An 8779-nucleotide genomic window follows, 5' to 3' on the forward strand; every position below is an offset into this window, starting at 1 on the left:
GTAGGATTTAACAATAACTAGATTAATATTGTGGGGGTTTTCTACCACAAGTGTGGCGCGCGCCTGTTGAGTTGCTATTTTTCAGGTCAGCAAACCACAGACCCGAGATGGAGGGACGACGGGCGAGCGAAAGTAGCGTAGTTGCATGTTCTTTATAGCACAGTAAAACTTAGACCTGCATAACAACATAATTTAATTAAAAGACGTAGAATGTAGATCGTTGGGATATGGTAGTTAATTCTTGAAGCATGTCTACTGTCGATCTATATAATTAATAGTAATATTAGTGCGGGCCCGCACATTTAGTTGTTCATCCATTACAAAGCATCAGTTATCACACACCATGTACATACTGAGATCGGTCTCTACACATATATCAAAATAAATTATTTCCATGTCTAGATTAGATGTTATAATGATTGCCATAGATTAATAACTATAAAAGTAAAATAAGAGTGTCTGAAATGACAGACCATCAATGTTTCATTATGTAAATTTATTATAACATAGAAGGTCATGGGAAAAAGTTAGGCATAAGACTTTTGTAAGAATTGTACAGATGACGAGGAACGTGGCAATGCAGAGGCCAGCCAGCGCAAAAACAAGAGGTCTTCGGCTACCTGCTAGAGGGCGAGCGTCCCGTCCTACACGCTGACAGTCACCCAGCTGCCTACCTGAGGGATTACACGGGACCCTCGCCCCGCCACAAGCGAAAGTGGGGCTGGCCGTTGACCCTGACACGCGACAGCCTGCTAGCTCTCCGGACGCGGCAGCCGCTTGGAGGGATTCCCTGCGGCAGACCACGTTGTCGTGAGTACACGAAGAACATCACATATCGTGTCAGAACCTGCGCATCATGTGCCTCAGGACAGAAAGGGACGCTCTATACTCACCTGTTTGGGTTTTTACAACTCACTAGCATTGGCCGATCTGCATACACAAAGCAGTATCGTGCCACACTAACAAATGTATGGTCTCATGTCTTACTTCTCCTCTCTATTAGAGAGCAGTTTTTAACAATAGTCGCTCCTAGTTCGATCCTGTATGGATGACCTCACACACTTGTGGAGTCACTCCACGTGCCATCATCCCTCGTCGAACTGCAATATTGGGAAACATAAAGTTCTGTCCAGCGAGAGAAGAGACCTAGACTAGTGATGTATCCCAACGAGTAGACCTCAGAGACAATTAATCGACGTGAGGAGAGCCTATCACTGTGTCTTCCTACCATACGGCCGTGATCATATGCGTGGGTCTGACTACAATCTCAACAGCGTACTGCAGACACTCCAGAACTCCCTATTGCTGTTGCCACAACGTAGCAACTACAACCGACGTTTAGCCTTATGTGATGTCAGTACAGTGGAATCAGTGAAGTGCCACGGATATTTCTAACAATGTGATTTAGTGCCTCATTCTCAGCACAGTCGTGAACTTTGTGCAATGTGCACGCACAATTTGATGCCCCATGAACCTTGTTTTTTTTGTTTTTTCTTAAATTTCTTTCTCTTATGTTGTTTCTGTAATGTATGTTATACCTTGTATGCGTTTGTGTTTTACACTGTAATTCTTATTACAGATTACTGTATTGTTCTCCACATCATGTTTTTTTTGTATTTTGTGTTTATTGTTGTGTGTATGCTAACAGTGTGCCTGAAGTCCCCATAAACTGAAGCAGATACCACCACTGTCATTGTGAATGGACCATCAGTTCAGGGAACATTTTGTAAAGGCTATTCTTGCTGCAGGGAGACAGAATGAATCGGAGGTTGTAACTAGATTCTGAAAACTCACAAAGAGATTGTTAACTTAAATATTATCATGTGTGAGTGAGGTCAGGTTAGTTTAATGATTAAAATTGTTGTAACATCTTGGGCATTTAATTGCGGAGCACTCCAACTCTGATTGTAAAGAATAAACTGCTCCATATTTGGCTCAGATGCCCGGGCCATGTTTAGAGCGTGAATGTCTGCGTGAATCGGTGTTTGGAAGGGGCTCCCTGGGTATGGATGTGTGATGTGAGTGTTAGTGTTCCATATTAAGAAGGTGAAGTTGGCTACATCATAAATAATCCTCCCTCTATGAGTTGCATTTTACAGTTGCAATGATCTTTTTTATAGAGTGCGGTATGTGGAGTCACTTTGTAAGATTGTTCTTGGGCGATTGACTCACTACCTTGCTCCTAAGTGAGCCAACCGCTCACCAATTACAATCTAAAATGGCGTAGGGGCAATGAGAGGTGGCATGAGCCCCCTCTCATATTTCTATCTTACGATTCTCCTCTCTAGTTGCATGCGGTGGAGGGTTGCTTTTCCTTAACACGCGTACTTCCCACGCAGCGTCTCTCGTCACCCGGGTGGGCCGGTGACAGGCGGGCTCTGTGGAACGGGAGAGAGTTAAGCCGACGTGTGTGAGGCAGTCGAGTGAATGCTTTTCAGACGCCGACATTGTCAAGAGACACGCCCGCTGGGGTGTGAAGTAGCGGCTGGGCTAGAGGTTCCGTTACTTCAGAGAAACTTTGCGAAAACACTTTCTGGCGGGCTACCAGCGAGGCGTGGGAATGACTTGTGTACCCACGCAGTTGCGGCGGGAAAATTCCCGCACTTTCTGCAAAATCAGCACAGAAATTGGCGCCAAGTATCTCCATTGGTGGAAAGGTAGTGCTCCGGCAATGGAGTGGAATTTCCGCGGGTTTTCGAGTTGCTGATTGGAACGTAACCATGGCCACTGTCGTGGGGGCGGGAATGTTCGGTGTTCGGCCTGTACGGGTGCTCTGGGTAGTCGGCAGTCGCCTTTCGGTCGAGGTCGTCGGAGCAACCAGCCCTCGCCTGCGGTACGCCAGATCGTGTTCTGGGAGATAAGAAGACTGTTGGTAATGTACGTCCGCAGCACCGGCAGATAGGGATTTTCCTAGGTGATAATCAGAGCTCAGCAGAGCGCGCCTGTTCATCCTTTTCTAACTTTGTTCAGTTTCGAGTAGCAGCAATTACTATTGGGTTAGCTGTGTGTCTCTCTTGAGATTTGAGTGGAAAGGAATTGGCTCCACATACCACTTCGTCTTAAACCTCACGATCTAAGTTAGGGACAACTTCACCTTTACTGTGTTTGTATGAATCTCCAATTTTAGCCAATTTGATGTTTTATATTTCCTGTGTCTCTTTTACTATTCTGCGTTTAATCTTAATAAATCATATTGTTATTTTGGACAGAACTTTCTTTCTGTTAATCAATAGAGCAACCCTATCATTCCTCACTATGCTAATGAAACCTTTGTTTATTTAACTTATTTATCAAATTAAATTATTGCAGGTGCCAAACTCTCTTCTACTCCACTAGCAGGGTTGATTAGAGTCAGTTCGCGTATTTGTTTTATCCTTGTGCAACAGCAAAAGTCGGAGTTAGAATAGGGGGGGCTTAGAGCATGATTTACACATGTGGATTCTAGTAGAATTTAGTGATAAATACACTACTAGCCCCGGCACCTCGCATAATATGTCGCCATATTATGCGAGGTGCCGGGGCTAGTAGTGTATTTATCACTAAATTCTACTAGAATCCACATGTGTAAATCATGCTCTAAGCCCCCCCTATTCTAACTCCGACTTTTGCTGTTGCACAAGGATAAAACAAATACGCGAACTGACTCTAATCAACCCTGCTAGTGGAGTAGAAGAGAGTTTGGCACCTGCAATAATTTAATTTGATAAATAAGTTAAATAAACAAAGGTTTCATTAGCATAGTGAGGAATGATAGGGTTGCTCTATTGATTAACAGAAAGAAAGTTCTGTCCAAAATAACAATATGATTTATTAAGATTAAACGCAGAATAGTAAAAGAGACACAGGAAATATAAAACATCAAATTGGCTAAAATTGGAGATTCATACAAACACAGTAAAGGTGAAGTTGTCCCTAACTTAGATCGTGAGGTTTAAGACGAAGTGGTATGTGGAGCCAATTCCTTTCCACTCAAATCTCAAGAGAGACACACAGCTAACCCAATAGTAATTGCTGCTACTCGAAACTGAACAAAGTTAGAAAAGGATGAACAGGCGCGCTCTGCTGAGCTCTGATTATCACCTAGGAAAATCCCTATCTGCCGGTGCTGCGGACGTACATTACCAACAGTCTTCTTATCTCCCAGAACACGATCTGGCGTACCGCAGGCGAGGGCTGGTTGCTCCGACGACCTCGACCGAAAGGCGACTGCCGACTACCCAGAGCACCCGTACAGGCCGAACACCGAACATTCCCGCCCCCACGACAGTGGCCATGGTTACGTTCCAATCAGCAACTCGAAAACCCGCGGAAATTCCACTCCATTGCCGGAGCACTACCTTTCCACCAATGGAGATACTTGGCGCCAATTTCTGTGCTGATTTTGCAGAAAGTGCGGGAATTTTCCCGCCGCAACTGCGTGGGTACACAAGTCATTCCCACGCCTCGCTGGTAGCCCGCCAGAAAGTGTTTTCGCAAAGTTTCTCTGAAGTAACGGAACCTCTAGCCCAGCCGCTACTTCACACCCCAGCGGGCGTGTCTCTTGACAATGTCGGCGTCTGAAAAGCATTCACTCGACTGCCTCACACACGTCGGCTTAACTCTCTCCCGTTCCACAGAGCCCGCCTGTCACCGGCCCACCCGGGTGACGAGAGACGCTGCGTGGGAAGTACGCGTGTTAAGGAAAAGCAACCCTCCACCGCATGCAACTAGAGAGGAGAATCGTAAGATAGAAATATGAGAGGGGGCTCATGCCACCTCTCAAGTTTCTTCCCTATCCTCCGCCCACTGAGCAAACAGTAGTATCTGCTGCTTGTGTTCTTCAGTAAGCTTCTGTGCACAGGTCATCTTGTATGGGTACATATGGAGGTCACTTTTAAGAATGCGTTGAACGGAGCGTCTGGATATTCCCAGTTGCACTGCTGCCTTTCTACACGATTTCCCGGGACTTCTCTGTACAGCAACTCGTACCGCTTCAATATTCCCCGGCGAACAAACAGGCTTGGGCTGAGGTCGCTTCGCTTCCAATACTGTTCCTTCCTGTACAAATTTATCGTACAACCTGTGGATGGTCTTCTTGCAAGGGACCCATCGTGTGTTAAACTGTTGTCGAAAATTCCTCTGAGTCACAACAAGGCTTTTCGTTTCATGAAAAAGTAACACGCCGATCGTTGCTGTATCATCAGTCTTCCATTGCCAGCCATTGCTGCTTACTAGTCTCCTAGCGGCAGTATCGTGAATTACACATCATTTCGTAACTCATTTGTTTTTCCAAGCTCTGCTGGTACTGCTGTAGAGATCCCAGCGGGATATCTAATGAGCGTCGTAAATTGTGAAAGAAACAATTGGTAACACATGTCGTGCGCCACCCCCTATGTGCAGACCGCACGGAGGGGCGAGGGAACGTTAATAACACGCCTGGCGTCACCCCATGAAGAAGCTGTGAAGCGTGGGATCGGAGGGGGAGCGTAACGAATTAATTACAAGCCGCATCGCAGGTAGGTGGCATTACAGACGTCTCGAATCATGCATCGCAGGTAGGTGGCATCACAGACGTCTCGAATCATAGCATCATCCCTAGTTGTCACACGCATCTGCAAAATCGTCCAAAACTCTCATTACTTAGTGGTTTCGTTAAGAAGTACTCACGCATGTGAGTGTCCACATTATTCGTTGTTGCGGCACGTTACAGAACTTAGCGGTGCCCTAGTTAAGAAGAACAACGTGCGGGCTCGTAAATAACGTTTAATGAGCACATGTGAGCCAGCTGCGTTCACCGAGCGAGTTAACAGAAAAAAGTTTTATAAGGACACACACGTGCAAGCCCACCTCAGCGTAAGAATATGTAGGCAGGAAGGATAATGAGGCCTGACATTACGAAACCCTGATAACTTTATGGTCTCTTCAGTAAGAAGTAAGCAGTGGCTCCGTAAATAGCGGCTAATGAACAGGTCTGAGTGCAAAACTCCGCGATGTGTGGTTGAGAAATCGTACGGGAAGGATGGATCTTCTCGGACTCCGTCACACACCCCTTAAGACTCGATGTTAAATTCCAGCTGCCTAACGGAATCGCTATACCGAAAATGACCCTGACGTGGAATCCTAAGGTGGGGAACTCCTATATAATTCTACTGAAGGACTATTTTTAGTCAGTCGACAAATAATAATAATAATATTAATAACAATAATGAATAGAAGAAAACAACGAGTTACTTCAAATGATATACAATAAAATTAAATCAATGTGTTACTATATTAAAAGAAATGACATAGCACAAGAATCAATGACATGACTATTACAAAAAAAGTCACTGCGATAAAGGTATGAAGCAACTGGAGGGAGGACTACTGTATTCTGTCTACAGATTCAGTCTCTAATACAAATGCAACCCACCTAATATTTTATTTATTCCAGTGGTTGATTGAATAATAAATGAAAAAGTTGGTATCACTGGAATCGGGGTTAACGATACGGTGGCAAACTTAAACACCCACCTATCGCCGGAACAGCTGTACCTACAGGAACACTGTACTCTTTCTACAGATTTGCCACAGACCGCCGCCTATCTTGATGTGCAGAACGAGCAAGCCTCAAACTCCACATTCTGTGACGAGACGTGGACACTCAACACATTGTCCTTCCATGCCTGCTCGCCGGCCGGAGTGGCCGTGCGGTTAAAGGCGCTGCAGTCTGGAACCGCGCGACCGCTACGGTCGCAGGTTCGAATCCTGCCTCGGGCATGGATGTTTGTGATGTCCTTAGGTTAGTTAGGTTTAACTAGTTCTAAGTTCTAGGGGACTAATGACCTCAGCAGTTGAGTCCCATAGTGCTCAGAGCCTTTTGAACCACGCCTGCTCACAGCAGTAACACGCGAATAGCCCATCGCATTCACCGAGATGCTCCTTCCCATGTGACGGGCCATAAAAATGTTCCCTAAGTCTAGTATCGCACGTTTAAATATGCAACGCCTGAAAGCCACAGAACAGCTGCCAGAACGAGTAAGTTTCCTAGAATGTAGAGTACAAAGGAGAGACCACATGAAGGGCGCTGGATTGTGCGTTGGCCGGAAGTGTTACATAGACTCACGAGGTATCACGTGGGCTCACGTGGAGAGCCGCGAGAAGCGGCAGTGCGTTGGAGGAATCGTTAGCGCCAGGATTTCACCCGGAACAAGTCCCGCCCACTAACCCCCAGTTTTCCCGGTGTTTGTTCGGCGCCTGGGCATCGCTTCAGTTGACCCACGTGGTTTACCGCGTAGGCTGCACTTGGAGTGAATGTTACATTAATATCTTGCTAGGTCTTAAATTTTGCCAGATACTTAAAAGACACGTTACAAAAAACGTGCACAATTGGCCTCAGCTATGCCAGGTACTTCCACAGCAAACTTAAGAGAAAACAATTTAGCACTGAATTCTTTAAATACGAGAACTAAGTATTCAGATGAATAGCCTATGAAGAAACATACTTCTATGTGAGAAAAAGCACCCAAAGCTACAACAGGAAAAACCTACCCACAATGGAAAATTTGCTTGGAGAAAGAGGAACCGCAGTATACTTGACAGTTAAGTTTCAGAACTCAGACAGTATATGTGAAGCAAGCACCAATGTTCACTATACTTCCAGAGGGCATCAAAAATACTTTGTTCTCGCTAGATCGATCCAAGCTGTTTTTGCGTGTTATTCACTGAATAGTTTTGCTGAAAAGTTTTAGGGGTGGAAGAAAACTAGCACAGCAGGAAGGACGTTTTACAGCCGTGAAACACTGCAGCATTTATTTCCTCCATAACTGCTCTGTGACAAACATACACAGCATCATTATTATTTGTTTAAAATGATTTGAATGACATTTACGAAATTAATAAATCTTTAGGTTAAAATCAGCGGCCTTGCCGCAGTGGATACACCGGTTCCCGTGAGATCACCGAAGTTAAGCGCTGTCGGGCGTGGTCGGTACTTGGATGGGTGACCACCCAGGCCGCCATGCGCTGTTGCCAGTTTTCGGGGTGCACTCAGACTCGTGATGCCAATTGAGGAGTTACTCGACCGAACAGTAGTGGCTTCGGTCAAGAATACCATCATAACGACCCCACGCCCCTCCTATCCGCATCCTCCACTGAGGATGACACGGCGGTCGGATGGTCCCGGTAGGCGACTCGTGGCCTCACGACGGAGTGCTTTTTTTAAATTTTTGGTTAAGAACAGACAGGGCAAAGAATAACGACAGATTATTTTCCTGAGACGTTTGCAACAGCATATAGGACACTAATCACACAGAAACAGACACAATTCTTTATAACCTCGTTTATAATGTGCAGGTATGGCATTGCAAGAATTTAAAAGTTAAAATTCACCCATTACCCATGCAAATACAAACGAAATATGGCATGTAAGCAAATATCTTACTGCTTTCATTAGGCATTTCTACTTTATGGCATTCTTACATTCTTTAATTTTCGCGAGCTACTATGAGGGCCTACAGAAACAAAACGACTTTCACTTATTTCTATATAACGTTGATTTTAGATAACAGAGTTAGTCGACTGCATCCGTGGCTTTACTACCGACATGACAGAATCAAGACCATTGTTTTCGCACTGTATTTTTGCTCTGCTGTTTCCCTCAAATAAACGTATTATAATAAGTGAATTAGTTAATGAAAATTTGTCTTTATTGCCCTTAAATAACATCACGTTATTTTTTGCTTTATATTGCTGGCGATGCTTTCAATTCTGTATAATTACTTTCATTTCTTTAACAATGCGCATTCATATTATATTACTA

The 8779-nt window shown here is 44.8% G+C and overlaps 1 pseudogene; it reads left to right on the forward strand.

Moving 5' to 3' along the window:
• The first annotated feature begins 7874 nt into the window (after positions 1–7874).
• Positions 7875–7992, forward strand: LOC126212894 (5S ribosomal RNA; annotated as a pseudogene).
• Positions 7993–8779: the final 787 nt, after the last annotated feature.

The sequence above is a fragment of the Schistocerca nitens genome, chromosome 1 (genome assembly GCF_023898315.1).
Source record: "Schistocerca nitens isolate TAMUIC-IGC-003100 chromosome 1, iqSchNite1.1, whole genome shotgun sequence".
Taxonomy (NCBI): Eukaryota; Metazoa; Arthropoda; class Insecta; order Orthoptera; family Acrididae; genus Schistocerca; species Schistocerca nitens.